The 14,743-nt window shown below is 33.0% G+C and overlaps 1 protein-coding gene across 10 annotated transcripts in view; it reads right to left on the bottom strand.

Annotated features, from left to right (window-relative positions):
• TRIQK (triple QxxK/R motif containing) overlaps positions 1-14,743 on the bottom strand; it is an 89,270-nt gene that overhangs the window by 49,778 nt on the left and 24,749 nt on the right. For 3 of the 10 annotated variants that reach the window (XM_021089115.1, XM_021089116.1, XM_021089119.1), the window contains exon 3: positions 7,121-7,183. The exons of the other annotated variants lie outside the window; for them this stretch is intronic. The gene's annotated coding sequence lies outside the window, so the exon portion shown is untranslated. The remainder of the gene's footprint in view (positions 1-7,120; positions 7,184-14,743) is intronic. 10 annotated transcript variants of the gene reach the window in all.

Below are 14,743 nucleotides of genomic sequence, written 5' to 3'. Positions count from 1 at the left end.
TATCACAGAAGTAATGCTGTTTCTTCTCATTGCATGTTTTCCTCAAATGATGGTGCTAATTTTGATCATTTGATTTAGGTGATTCCTGCCTGATATCACCACTACAAATTCAGTCTTTATCCCTTTGTAATTAATTATTTGATGTGGGGGTACCTTGTAACTATTTAAATAGTCTGTTCATCATCAAATTTGCAACTACTAGTTTAGCATTTAATGATGTTTTATGCTGAATTAATTATACTCACACAGTTGCTAAATGATGATTTTCTAATTCTATCATTTCTTCCACATTTATTAGCTGGTATTCTACTGTGTGAGAAAGTGTTTTTTCCTCCACATTTATTTATTCATTTTTGTGTTTATAGCAGTATATACTCATAAATTGCCACTTTATTCAATGGGTTAGAACCCATTTACATCATTTGTTTATTTTGAGGCTCAAATTGCCCTGGATTTAGCCAGTGGAAGGTCCTTCTTGTGTCCCTCTGACATATCACGATCATTTTTTAAGCACTGCCTTGTTTTCTGGCACAATAAAATATTCAAGGTTAACTTTTACTTTTTGTCCTGCCCTGGAATCTGCCATTTCTCCCAGGAGCTGAGTTTCCTTTCAGTGGGGAACTGTATTTAGAAATCAAGCTCTGGGGACAAGATATGCTTATGGATAATAGAATAATACTCTTCCCAAGTCTTCCCAGTGGACGGGGGTAGGGAATATATGTATTCATGTGAGGTCACTACTTCCAATTTCCAAACTAATGTCACACAATGCATTGAAATTTTAGCTTTTCCACATTTATATTTGTAAATTTCTTCTCTTCAGGTAAGAAACCTGTCAGATACTGTTAGCGATATAAATTTGTCATATTTAATTTTTTATATTTATTTATTTATTTTTGTCTTTTTGCCTTTTCTAGGGCCACTCCCACAGCATATGGAGGTTCCCAGGCTAGGGGTTTAACCGGAGCTATAGCCACCGGCCTACACCAGAGCCACAGCAACGCGTGGATCCGAGCCGCGTCTGCAACCCATACCACAGCTCAGGGCAACGCTGGATCCTTAACCCACTGAGCAAGGCCAGGGATCGAACCCGCAACCTCATGGTTCCTAGTCGGATTTGCTAACCACTGAGCCACAACGGGAACTCCAATTTTTTATATTTAGTAATAAAAAGTTAATATCTTTTTTTTTTTTTTATATTTTTAGGCCTACACCCAAAGCATATGGAAGTTCCCAGGCTAGGTGTCAAATCAGAGTTGTAGTGGCGGCCTGCACCACAGCCACAGCAATGCCAGATCTGAGCTGCATCTGCAACCTACACCACAGCTTACAGCAATGCCAGAACTTAACCCACTGAGCTAGGCCAGGGATTGAACACACATCTTCATGGATACTAGTCAGGTTCACTAATGCTGAGTCAGGACAGGAACTCCCAATATGTAAGATTGCTTTAATTTGTAGATCACCTATGAAACAATAGACAAAGGTCCATTTGAACTAATTCTATCAAATAACCAAACTTTGGTGATATAGACCAACTTAAGATAATAGCAATATCAAATATTAAATAATCCCAGTATTTTACACTTTACAGACATCTGTCCCACTCTATAGCAAGGGAAAATGAGACTGCTCTTAAACCAAAGAGGCCTATCCCTAAAGCCTGCCATGGGGCCTATTTCCCCCAAGCACATGGCTATATATGGGAGGGGTAGATAACAGAATAAAATCAAGGCTCTTTGAAGGTAAGAGATAAATAAGGGATTTAAAACAGAAAATTAAAAGTATCATTGCCCTGTAGAGCCACATACTGCGTGTGTGTGTGTGTGTGTGTGTGTGATATATATATATATTGCATAAATCAAATTGCTAACATTCAAGATCTACATTATGAAATTATGTGTATTCATATTTATTCATCACAATCTAAGATTTAAAAATGATTATCACACTTCTTCCCACTACAAAATATATAGATAAATCACTGAACTTCCTGTATCTAGTTTAATGGCAAGCATCACTTATGCTAATTATTACTCATTTCAATGTATATTATCTATTTCAGATAATCCGGTTTCCAAATTCAACAAAAACATCCTAGGAAAAATCACTTAATTCTATCTAGAGAGTGCAAAATAACCTAGATTTGTCTTTCTTTCTTTCATTCTCTCTTTGGCTACTTCAGGAATAGTGAAGAACCGAAAAATAAAGTTCTAGGAAGTTCTCCTGTGATGCAGTGGGTTAAGGATCAGCATTGCCACAGCTGTGCCACAGGTTGCAACTGAGGAGTGGGTTACATCCTTGGCCTGGGAACTTCCACATGCTACAGGTGTGGCCAAAAAACAAACAAAAGTAGTTTAAAAATATAGTTTTAGTTTGGCACCTGGATAGTTTCCAAGGAACATACAACATTTATCATCTGACAAAATATAAAAATTATAGGAAAATATGCCAGATTAGCAGTAATAACTAGGTTAGCATGTCTTTCCAATAAAAGACTGGAGAGTCAATAAAAGTCATAGTGTTTTCTTTCTTACACGATCCTCAAATTTCCTTCAAATTTAAAAACGCAGAGTACATGAGTATATATATCAGGTTAAGGGTAATTTTTTTTCATTTTATGATAGTTGATTTACAATGTTATGTCAATTTTTTTCTGTACAGAAAAGTGAGCCAGTTACACACACACACACATGCACGCACGCACACACATATACATATATTCTTTTTCTCATATTATCCTCCATCATGTTCCATCGCAGGTGATTAGATATAGTTCCCTGTGCTTTACAGCAGGATCTCACTGCTTATCCACTCCAAATGCAATAGTTGTAACTACTAACCCCAAACTCCCAGTCCATTCCACTCCCTCCCTCTACCCCTTGGCAACCACAAGTCCTCCATGTCCACGACTTTGTTTCTTTTCTGTGGATAGGTTCATTTGTGCTATTAAGTTCCAAAATAAGTGATATCATATGGTATTTGTCTTTTTCTCTTTCTGACTTAGCTCACTTGGTATGAGAGTCTCTAGTTCCATCCATGTTGCTGCAAGGGGCATTACTTGGTTCTTTTTCATGGCTGAGTAGCATTTTATTTGGGTATATGTACTACATTTTCTTAATCCATTCATCTGTTGAAAGACATTTAGGTTGTTTCCATGTCTTAGCTATTATGAATAGTGCTGCAATGAACATAGGAGTGCATGTATCTTTTTGAATGAAAGTTTTGTCCAGATATATGACCAGGAGTGGGATTGCTGGATCATATGGTAGTTCTATATTTAGTTTTTTGAGGTACCTCCACACTGTTTTCCATAGTGGTTTCATCCCTGGAAATGCATCCCTGTATATTAGGATAAGCCCAGTAATAACATTACATGCTTTTTAAACACTTCTTTTAAAACCAGTGAAAGATTTACTCACTGAGGTAAACTTAATCTGAATACATAAGGAAATAAACAGCTTAAGGCAACCATCAGAATGCCCTTTATGACTCCTTTGCCTAATAGTTTCATAATTGCATATGACTTTCAAAAAATAGCTTTATTAGCAAATAAATGTCAAAAGTGTAACAACTAGTTGCACCCAATTTCATAGAAGTTGCAGTACATACACTCATACTGAAGTTCTATGTGATCATATCATTACAATTATTAATATAAGAATTTCTCAGACTCATAGTTTTCAAACAGATTGTGTTATTAAAATTTATATCTATAAATGATGATGTAAATTATATGTTTATAAAACTATCAAATTATACTACTGGAGAATGCAATGAGTTTAAAAAATTGATAAAACAGTGCAGAAAAAGGTTAATGGGGAGAAACAGGTTATTAACCAATATAGCACTACCATGTAGAAATAAGTAAAAATATAGAAAAGTAGTACAATATAAAGAGTATATTTAAATGTTTCTGTAGCAATGGCTTAGTAGAGACAAAGATATCCCAGATGTGAGTTAAAAACACAAAAGAGAAAACCGTGAATTCCAGTTTTTAACAGGTTCTATCTCCCAACTCTTATTCCCTAATTCCTAGTCTATCAAATGTAGAATGTCTTTTATAAGGCATTTCATTATAAAAGATGTCAAAATACTGTTTGATAGCTGATATTTTAAGAGCATTTAGTGTCACAGAAATAAAGGAAAGCTACCAAATGAAAATATGGAAAATATAGATTTGAAATGAATAGTAAAAAGCAATAAAAGCCTTTTATTTCCATCAAGTTATGAACAACAGAGATCCAAAAACTTCAACTGAAAAATATCTAGAAATTATCAGAGTTCTAGTTACATAAATTTTCATTTTGTGAAAATTTATAATCTATACTCTTGTGTTACATGCATGCTGCTGTGTATATATGTTATATTTCAACGAAAATTACAGATAATATAGGATTCAAAAAACATAATACTTAGAAAAAAGAAATTAGAATAAAGATAGAAGAAAAACTAAAAAGAAAATATTAGAAAAAGAATAGTAAAATCCCTCGAATTATAAGGAGCAATACAATAAACTAAGAGCAATAAATAAATAGAAAACAAAGATGCAAAAGAGATGAGATGATCAATATAGACAAAAGCTGACTATCTGAAAAATAATAAAATGGGACAAACTTTCAAGAAAAAAGATGCACAGTATTAGAAATGAAAAAGAGAGCATAGCTAAAGATTTAGTAGATATTAATATTCTATAACAAGACAATACATGAAAAACGCCTGGTTAATAAATTTGAAAATTAAGATAAAATATACATTTCTTAGAAAAAAGCTTTACCAATACCAGCAGAATAAAGTTCAAATAAAGTTGAATAGAACAGTAGTCATTTTTAAAAAGTGATCGGTGTTTAAAAATCTACCCTTAAAAAATAAAATATCCACACAAAACAAAGGAAGCAAGACTAGAGTTACAGAGATAAGTTATATTAACTATTCAAGGAACAGATAATCCTTATTACAAGCTATATCATATATATAAAGTAATGTGCTATTTGTAAAAATATAAAGAGGCATAACACTTCTCAACTCATTTTATGAGGCTAACAAAACTTTGAAATTAAAATGAGGCAAGGACATTATGAGAACACAAAATCATAGGCCAATTTCAATCATGAGGAGAGATCTAAAAATCCTAAATATTAGAAACTAAATCCAGTATGTAAAATCATAAATTTAAAATTCACCATGAATAAGCTGCTGCAATAACAAAAATTGAAGGATAAGTTAATATTAGATAACACATTAATAATATTCCCTCTTAACTGTTTAAAGAAGAGAAAAAAACTGATGTCCTCAATCAACAGACAGGAATAAAATTTACATACAAACCACTGATTCTTAGAGAGAGAAAGAAAAAAACAAGGCTGGTGGAGGAAGGAAAGAAGGGAAGAAACAGAAACAGAACTTTCTCTGTTGACAAGCAGGCTTCTAAATATGTGACAGAATTCACCTGTGAAGCCATCCAGTCCTTGACTTTTGTTTGTTGGGAAGTTTTTAAATCACAGTTTCAATTTCAGTACTTGTGACTGGTCTGTTCATATTTTCTATTTTTTTCTGGTTCAGTCTTAGAAGATTATTATACCTTTCTAATAATTTGTCCATTTCTTTTTGGTTGTCCATTTTATTGGCATATAGGTGCTTGTAGTAGTTTCCTATGATCCTTTGTATTTCTGTGATGTCTGTTGTAACTTCTTTTTCATATCTAATTTTATTGATTTGAGCCCTCTTCCTTTTTCTCCTGATGGGTTTTTTGTTTTGTTTTTATTTTTTTTTTTGGTTTTTGTTTTGCTTTGTTTGTTTTTATATATGAAAGTATTTACTTTGTGTTTCTAGGGGCACAACTCTTCCTGTGTTCTGGCTGGCATAATTTTGATAAGCATTCTTCAAATTTATCTTTATTCTTTGCTGTATGTTCCTCTCCTGTTCTGGCCAATCTAGAAGATTTTTTTTAATCCTTGCTTTTAGCAATTTAATGTTGACATGTTTTCATGTCTGTTTATTTTTATTCTGGGTTGGGTTCCTGAGTTCTTAGATCTGTGAGTTTCAAGTTTTCATCAAATTTGGAAATTTTCTGACATGATTTCTTCAAATAATTTTCTGCCCCCCACTTTCTAGGACTTTAGCTACATATGTATTAGACCACTTTATATTGTCTAAGTCACTGAGGCTCTATTCTTTTTTTTTTTCTTCTTTTTCTTAAACTAATCATCTTCTCTCTGATTTCTATTTGTGGTTAATTTTATTACAATAAGTTCATGTTGACTTATCTTGTTTTTATTAATATTATACAGTAAAATTTTAAATTCAGAAAATATATTTTCCATCATTAGAATTCCTTTGATTCTTTCTAATACCTTCTATTTCTCTATACTCACGTTTTCCTTCAAAACTTTAAAAATGTTTATAACAACTGATTAAAGTTCTTGTTTAGTAAGTCCACAAATCTATCATTTATGAATCTGTTTCTACTGAGTGCTTTTCTCCTGGTTATGGACCACATTTTCCTGCTCCTTGGCATGTTTAGTAATTTTTACTGGATGATAAACATAAAGATTACATTGGTGACTACCTGGATATCATTTCTTCCTTTGAAAATTTTGGGAGTTTGTGGGGGAGGATGGGGAGGCAGTTAATTTACAAATCTGTTTGATCAGGTTTTATTTAAATTTTTCTAGGTTGGGTCTGCACAGTCTTTACTCAGATAGATCAGCCAGCCCTATTTCTAAGGCATCTGGGGTCTCCACTCAATGCCCTATTTGATCATGAGGTCATCACATTATGACTGGCCAAAGCTCTAATCTCCCCACTCTGTGTAAACTCTCAGAATAGTTCAATTTAAAACTCCCTTCCTATGTTATGCCCTGCCATGTAGAGTTATACACAACACATGCATGGCCTAGTACCCAATAAAGACTCAAGGGACTTACCTTTGCAGACTTCTGATATATTTTAGCTACATAGCTCTCTCCAGATCTCCACCTCATAATATACAGCCCACTCAGCTTCTGCAAACTCCAATCTCTATCAGCAAAATTCTGTGAGTTTGCTGGGCTCTGTTTGGGTTCCTCCTCTCTATACACACAATCAGGAAACTAATTCCAGGAGGAAAGCCACTGCTTACCTTGTTTGTCTCCCTTCTTTCAAGGATGACAATTCTAGGCTGAATGTTGTCCAATGTTTAAAACTGTTAAAATGTATAAGTTTGTTATTGTTAGTTATTTAGTAGGCAAATTCCATCATTGCAGGAAAGGAAGCTATCAATTTGTAACTTTATTTCCTAATCTTGGGTGTGATACATAGATGTTCATAACATTATTTTACCATATTTCATTTGATAAGGAAAGATTTCATTATAAAACAGATAATATGCTTTTCATGTAAAATTGACAATGAAGGAGTTCCTGTAGTGGCACAGCGGAAACGAATCCGACCAGGAGCCATGAGGTTGCAGGTTCAAACCCTGGCCTCACTCAGTGGGTTAAGGATCTGGCATTGCTGTGAACTGTGGTGTAGATCACAGATGCGGCTTGGATATGGCATTGCTATGCCTCTGGTGTAGGCCAGCAGCTGTAGCTCCAATTAGACCCCAAGCCTGGGAACATCCATATGCCATGGGTGCGGCCCTAAAAAGATTTTAAAAAGAGATAAAAATAAATAAAATAAAAATAAAATTGATAATGAAAATTTACTTGAATTATACAGACTTAGTTTGGTTTGTTCATTCAATCAATCACAAAATTTAGATAGCTATTGCTTTCTTCATAGTTAGAATTTTTGAAAAGTAAATTAAAATATAGTCCCAGAGAATAAAATCTGAGGTAAGTTTGAAAGAAAAGAAATCTGGGACCGTTTGGTGGTAGTTAATGCCATGTAACTTAAGTAAAATATATATGAATATACCTAAATGTATGAATAATGATGGTAGTGTTACAGATACAGAACTTACCTCAGATCTAAAAAAGGAAGGATCTGAGTATAACTGGTTAGCACAACAGTTTATTTAGTATGACAGAATCACAAAATTCAAGAAACCTCGGAGATTAAGTAAATCTATTTGTTCTTAACCTTTATATCTTGGACAGTCCAACTGCCGTGTCAGAGAACCTGTGTTCAACGCTACCCTCATCCTACTAACAATGACAACAAAACAAATAATATCAAAATCTTTGTCTAAGAAGGCCAAATATATATCAATCTGAATTCTGTTGTTAGAGTTACTGTGTGAAAAGTAGACAATTGGCTTTTGCCTACACTGCTAAAAAATATTGGTCTGGTTGAAAATTCATATTTGAAAAGAAGCACATCCATAAGATCAATGCCTTTCAGTATAAGTCTAGTACTCAACTAACAAGAGATATCTGAAGGAATGAAGCCTATTATTTTTCATATTAATTATACTTGCTACATTTCCCTACTTATTAAAAAAAATCCTATGTAGATTTTGAAAAGACTATATAAGATGGAAGGAGACTATGTTATATAAAAATCAATCTTAACATTTTATGAGTTCTAACTGTGACCTAGGTACTATCAAAGGCATACTTACATATTATAAGGAATCTTTAACGAAACTGGATGGATACAATCATTACACATCATCTTATGTTATTTCCCCAGATTCACTGCCTACTGGATCCTCAGTCACTTGCTTAATGAACAACCATTACCCTCAACCAATCTTCTAATACCAATGGCTGGCTTGGCTTCCTCTGGGGGTTGAAGGTGAACTCCACTGCTATAGCCATATCTACACCTAAACCCATAGGAAGCCTGGGCCCTCTCCCACATACGAACCCCAATTAAGCCCCAAAGCCCAACAACAATCTGAAAAGTACAGGAAGAGTAACAAACTATGAAGTGAGCTTTGATGAATGAAAAATAAGATATAGAAGATGCTGGCAGTTAAGTTTCTTTCTCTTCCTCAATCTAGCTAATTCATTCTATAGTCAGTCTGGAGTTGTCCCATGTGACTAATAAAAAGTCTACCTTTTCTCATGAAGTCATGGCCAGCTTACTAAGAACCTTATATTTGTTTTTCTTCCTTATGTAAAGTTTTTCTTTTTCTTTTCTTTTTTTTTTTTTTTTAATGGCCTCACCTGCAGCATATGGAGGTTCCCAGGCTAGGGGTCAGCATCTTGCCTATGCCCCAGCCACAGCAACGCCAGGTCCTAGCCGCATCTGAGACCTGCACCAGGACTCAGAGCAAAGCCGGATCCTTAACCCACTGAGTGAGGCCAGGGATCACACCTGTGTCCTCATGGATGCTAGTCAGATTTGCTTCCACTGAACCATAGTGAGAACTCCCTAAAATATTTCTTTCTTCCATTTTTCACTCACTCTTGTCACCCTCGTACTGCACCCAAATTTAAGCTGTGCCTCAGAGTCTGTTGACTGGGGAATCTGAGATAATATAATTAATTATTCTACTTCTGCCCCCTCAGTTCCTAAATATAACATAGCTTTTTGCAATTAAGTGGGATACTCTGTTTTCTCAAAACAGTTTTGAATATCCAATGGAGACCCAGAATAACTTTCCCAAGGAATTCATTCACTGCTTTTAAAAAGTAGAAATCTTAATATGTGGGTTCTTATGTCTCACCTGTTGTTCTAAATCCAGACAGGAAGAAAATTATGAAAATAGCAGCAGAGATGTAGGAATTAGAATACGTAAGTAAAAAAAATGTTAAGTGGGTAAAGAAAGACTTGGCATTAAATAGAAAAATAATGAGGCAATCCTAGAGCACATGGTCAATTAAAAGTTATGCATATATGCATACTGATAAAAAATAACTATAGCAAATGTGGTTGGTATAATTCTAAGATGACATGAAATTTTTTTTGGGACATGAAATATTTTTGTCTTTGCAAATCCACCCTTGAATGTGGGTAGAATCTTGTGAAATATGATAAAATATAACTCCTATGCTTATGTTACATTAATAGCAAAGGTATTTCACATAATTAATGCTCTATATCAGTTACCTTAAAATAGGGATATTATTCAAGTGGGACTAATCTAATCACTTTAAATCTTGGTCTAGAGGTCAAAGCCAGATAAATTAGAGAAATTCAAAGTCAAAGGAATTTTATGTAGGAGAAATTCTCCAGTGATGGATGGGCTATGTGACAAGAAATATGGGTGACATGAAGAAGGTTGGTCTGCTAGGGGGAAAATGAGGACCTCAGTCCTTCAACCACAAGAAACTAAATCTGGCAGATAACCTTAGAAATGCATTCTTTCACAGAGCCTTGAATAGCCTGGTGGGCATCAGATTTCAGGTTTATAAGAGCTGAGCAGAAACCCATTCAGGCCATGTTGGACTTCTGACTCACAAAACTGTGAGCTAATAAATGGTTGTTGTTGTAAGACATTACGTTTATGGTAATTTGTTATGCATCAATAGAAAACTAATACATACCTGGAAATGAATTATTTTAAATCTAGTTTATTGAGTTAAACATAGCCATATTATTACAGTAATTATTTTAAAGACAAAAAAAGTGTAAATTTTGTTAGATCTTAACTAAGCTACAACCTTATTAGGAAATTAAATTGTCATTGTACTTTAATATATGTTTTAATAGTTTCTATTTTAACTCAATTTTTATTTACTATAAAATGTCATTAGTACTCTGCAAGTTTACTCTCTTTCCCATTGGTCAATTTTAAGAGTCTTAATTAAATCCTCCTTCAGATAAGGTAACAGTTTACCTCTGAATCAGGTCCTCTAGAAGGATATTTACGAAAAAAGAGAAGATGATTATTGTCAGTGGCTTGCTATTTTTCCCCATAAACTAATAGAATAATGATGTTCAAAATGAAAGGCTGAAAGCCTGGGAAATATATAAATGCTTTCTGAATTAAAAATTCAATTATTTTAATATCATTTATAAATATATTTTATTTCACTTGTCTTTTATACACTGTCTATATTTATATGACTAAATATGACATCTTCTTCAGCCATTTCATACAGTAACAGAGTGGATTTTATTTCTCCCATAGCTCTTTGTATTTGAACTTATGTGTCATTCAGATGTAGAAGGTACTGATTGGAAGAACATCCTTTCATTTTTATTTTTTCAAAAAATGTGTAAAACATATACTTTGGATTTCCTAGCTAAAGAAGTAGCAAATGGATATAGACCATCCCAGGTCACATGGTCCTTAAACGCTCACTCATCTAGGTATCCACTGAGAACATGCAGCAATAACAGCAACAGGGATAGTGAGTCACAAACCCTTTGTTTGCACGGTTTCCTACCTTTTGTAGAATCACTTTATTACATGGTGAGAGCCCAGAGTAATAGAATGCTAGCAGCTTTCACTAAGCATTTCCTGTCAATTTGCTTATTTTGAAAATTCTATTTAAATGTTTACTAAACACACATTAGGGAAACACTCATAAAAGGATAAAACAGCATTTGTACAATGAACTAATACTCTAGAGTTAAGCATTCCTTACGAAAAGATAGAGCTGATACACCAACGAAGATTTCACATATTCCTCACCTAACAATTTTAACCAATTATCATTATAAAGAATAAGGAAGATAAAAGACAGTAAAATAAACTGAATTGATAAGATCTACTAAAGTTACTAATGTTCTATGTGACTAAAGAGAGTGATTATTTTATGAATCAAAGATTGGAGTTTAAAGCGTTTATTCAGAGAACAACTAGAAACTCTCTAGAAATAATTACATTGTTTGCTACTAGTAATGGTTGGTTTAGTAAATTTAAGCAATATGCTGGTCTTCATGACATGAAATTAGATAGTTTAGTTGTGAGTGCTGATAGAAAAAAAACTTTTAAATAAAAGTTTCAATTTTAATTATTAAAAAGGAAAAGTATATATCTGACATAATCATAATTTGCATAATATTTCATATTCAGGAAGGTAATCGCTACGTAAATAGGGAGTCTTGCTCTAATTTGACAAGCAAGCTATGTAAGTTATTGCCGCTTAAATTAATAATCACTTTATTCACAATAAATCCATATATCTGTTACCAAAATACCCATATATATGGAAAATTTTTAATATGGGTACATAATCAGAATATACATAAACAAAGATAATATGTGTGTATTAATTTTAGGGTATAAAATACAATTAATTTTCAGTTTAATTATGAAAGAAAGGTTTTAAATATGTTTGAAAGAAAAACAGCAGTATTTATAATTGAAAATTGAAGTGAATAGAAAATTAGAAAAAAAATACTTTCTAGAAAATAACTATCAAAAAACAGAAAAATCTTATTTCTCAGTGAAAACTATACTCACTCTGGGAAGAAAGAAAATACCTAAAATATCAAAATGGAAAGTTCAAAAATAGTTTTTTAATAATAAAGATAACTCAGTGAAAATCTACTACACTTCCTAGAATACTTTGATGATAGGAAAATGATGAGTAAATTATTTCTCAAGTGTGATGTATCTAGGAAATAGATCACTGAAACAAAAAATGTAATATCATCACAGCATACAAACAGAAAATTCACATATAGAAGCAGAAAATCACAGTTTACATTGCATTCAGGTTTTAAATCTAACATCACTTTTTCACATTCTGAAGATTGCTCCCCCTCCCCAAATATGGAAAGGAAAACAAGCCAGGGTTTTAATATAATATTTTGTCCAACCTGGAACAGCTGTAAAAAACAAATCTTGCTGGAGATAAGCTTGGTTATAAATATCAACATTCCCTTTAAATAAGGGAGTCCAGTTTTCATACCATCTGCCTCTTTCTAAAAGGAAAAAACAAAAACAAAACATGAAAATCATAAACCAGGACATTCTCCTTCAAATAAGGCACTTAGAAATGAATGCAGTAAAAAGGCTGTGAACTATTCTGAATCCCTGCCTTCAAACTTGCCCTGTTTAGTTCAGATTAGAAAATGGGATTTTATGAAAGTAAACAACTCTTAGTCCATGAATAAACTGCATGAGGCAATTAATAAAGGAAAATATACTGTTGCCTAACTTTTTCACGTTTTGACTATAATTACAATCTCTTGGTCCAAGTTTCTACTTAATAAATCACATCCCTAACTGTATTCTTTTTAACTACAGTTATCACTTTTGTTACCTTTACTTTTTCCAAAACTTTTTTTATAGCCTGTTCCAAAGACTTTCATATTATCTCTTTCAGTACAAAAGTCTAGTTACTAAAAGAACTGAACTTTCCTTTTAATACAAATTCTATCCTCTGCAAAAATCTTCCCTATGCCTCTCTCAATACAGTGGTCTTTTCATATTTGAGTTTTGATTTTATCTTAAAACCTTCTTTCATCTTTTGCCCTTAATTATTTTTCATTCTTTGTTAATGACCTTGTGATTGAACATTATAATTTTTCACTGTACCACATCAGTCCTACTTCAGTAATGAAGTTCATAAACCATATCCATTTTTTAACTCCTTAAAGAATTCACAAGAAAGAATAAATGCAAGATGGCCTACCAAGTAGAAGTTCAAAGTGGTATACTAGCGACAGCTACATAAAGGAATAGCCAGAATAGTAGTACTGAGATCACTTGAGAGGAAACAGAGGAAACACAGGACAGAGAAAATGGCACCCTCTATGTTAACAATATATGTAAAAGTTTAGTCAATTCCCTGAATTACAGTGGTAGGATTCTGAAAAGCTACTAAAACAAAAGTACCTAGGGAACCTTGACCTAATTCACTCTCAATCGTGTGTTTATTTTCTCCATCCCTCTTTTTCTCACACTCATACAAACACACACCTATATACTGCAAAACAAAAAGAATAAGACTGAATCTTTAATTATCAGCATTTGCAATTATTTCAGTGCTGAGAATATAATTAAATGTTTATTTCATAGGAAAAATATGTCCTAAGACTTTTCACTTTCATTCTGTTTTAGCCATGGACCACCTAGGTCTGTAATTATAGAAAATAGAGTTTTTGTACAAATGACATTTAATTGCTTTCTTGGAATGCTGCATTTTCAGTGTGGGAGAGATTTCTTCAAAGTAATGGTCAATAATATTTAAAATAAATAACCATATTATAGCAATCACTATTTCATCTTTTTCATGATTTGATGTGGGCACTACAAAATGATATGAACAATTTAGATGATCAGTGGTGCAGCATAAAAATTATTTTATCTTAGGCCTATCAACTATTAGTTTAAAAATGTTAAAAATCTTTTATGATATTAATTTAGTCTATTGCTTATTCTCCAACTTGCTTCCAATAGAATGTAATACCACAAGTATTTGTACATTAATCTCAAACAATTAGAATAATATGGACATAATAGACACTCAGGACATTTTCGAGGAGATATTTTCTAGAAGACTATTCTTTTAACTTCAAACATCTACATTTTACGCTTAATTATCATAATTTAAAATTTTTGAGTTTTAAAATATTACTATATGTTCTTTATTAAAAAAAGGAGCCTGATAAAGTGTGGGTTAATGTTTCCCTACTTTAACTCATTTCTTTTCTACTTCTGTCACTTTTTAGTTGTGTACCATGCTAAGTTCACTTTTAAAATCAGTATAGTAAGAACTCCTATCCCATGCGGCTGCTGTAAACACTAAATTAAATAACTAGTCATTTAAGGTACTTAACATGGTGCTTCTCACATAGTGCGTCCTCAATAAATGTTAGTATCATTACTTCATGCTGGCTTAATCAGTTATACACTGTTGAGGCACCACACAGTCCAAATAGCTTTTCAGACAAAAAATAACCTGAACTTGAT

This window comes from Sus scrofa, chromosome 4 (assembly GCF_000003025.6).
Source record: "Sus scrofa isolate TJ Tabasco breed Duroc chromosome 4, Sscrofa11.1, whole genome shotgun sequence".
NCBI lineage: Eukaryota > Metazoa > Chordata > Mammalia > Artiodactyla > Suidae > Sus > Sus scrofa.
The sequence above is the reverse complement of the archived record's forward strand: the minus strand, read 5'-3'. Positions and strand labels throughout refer to the sequence as shown.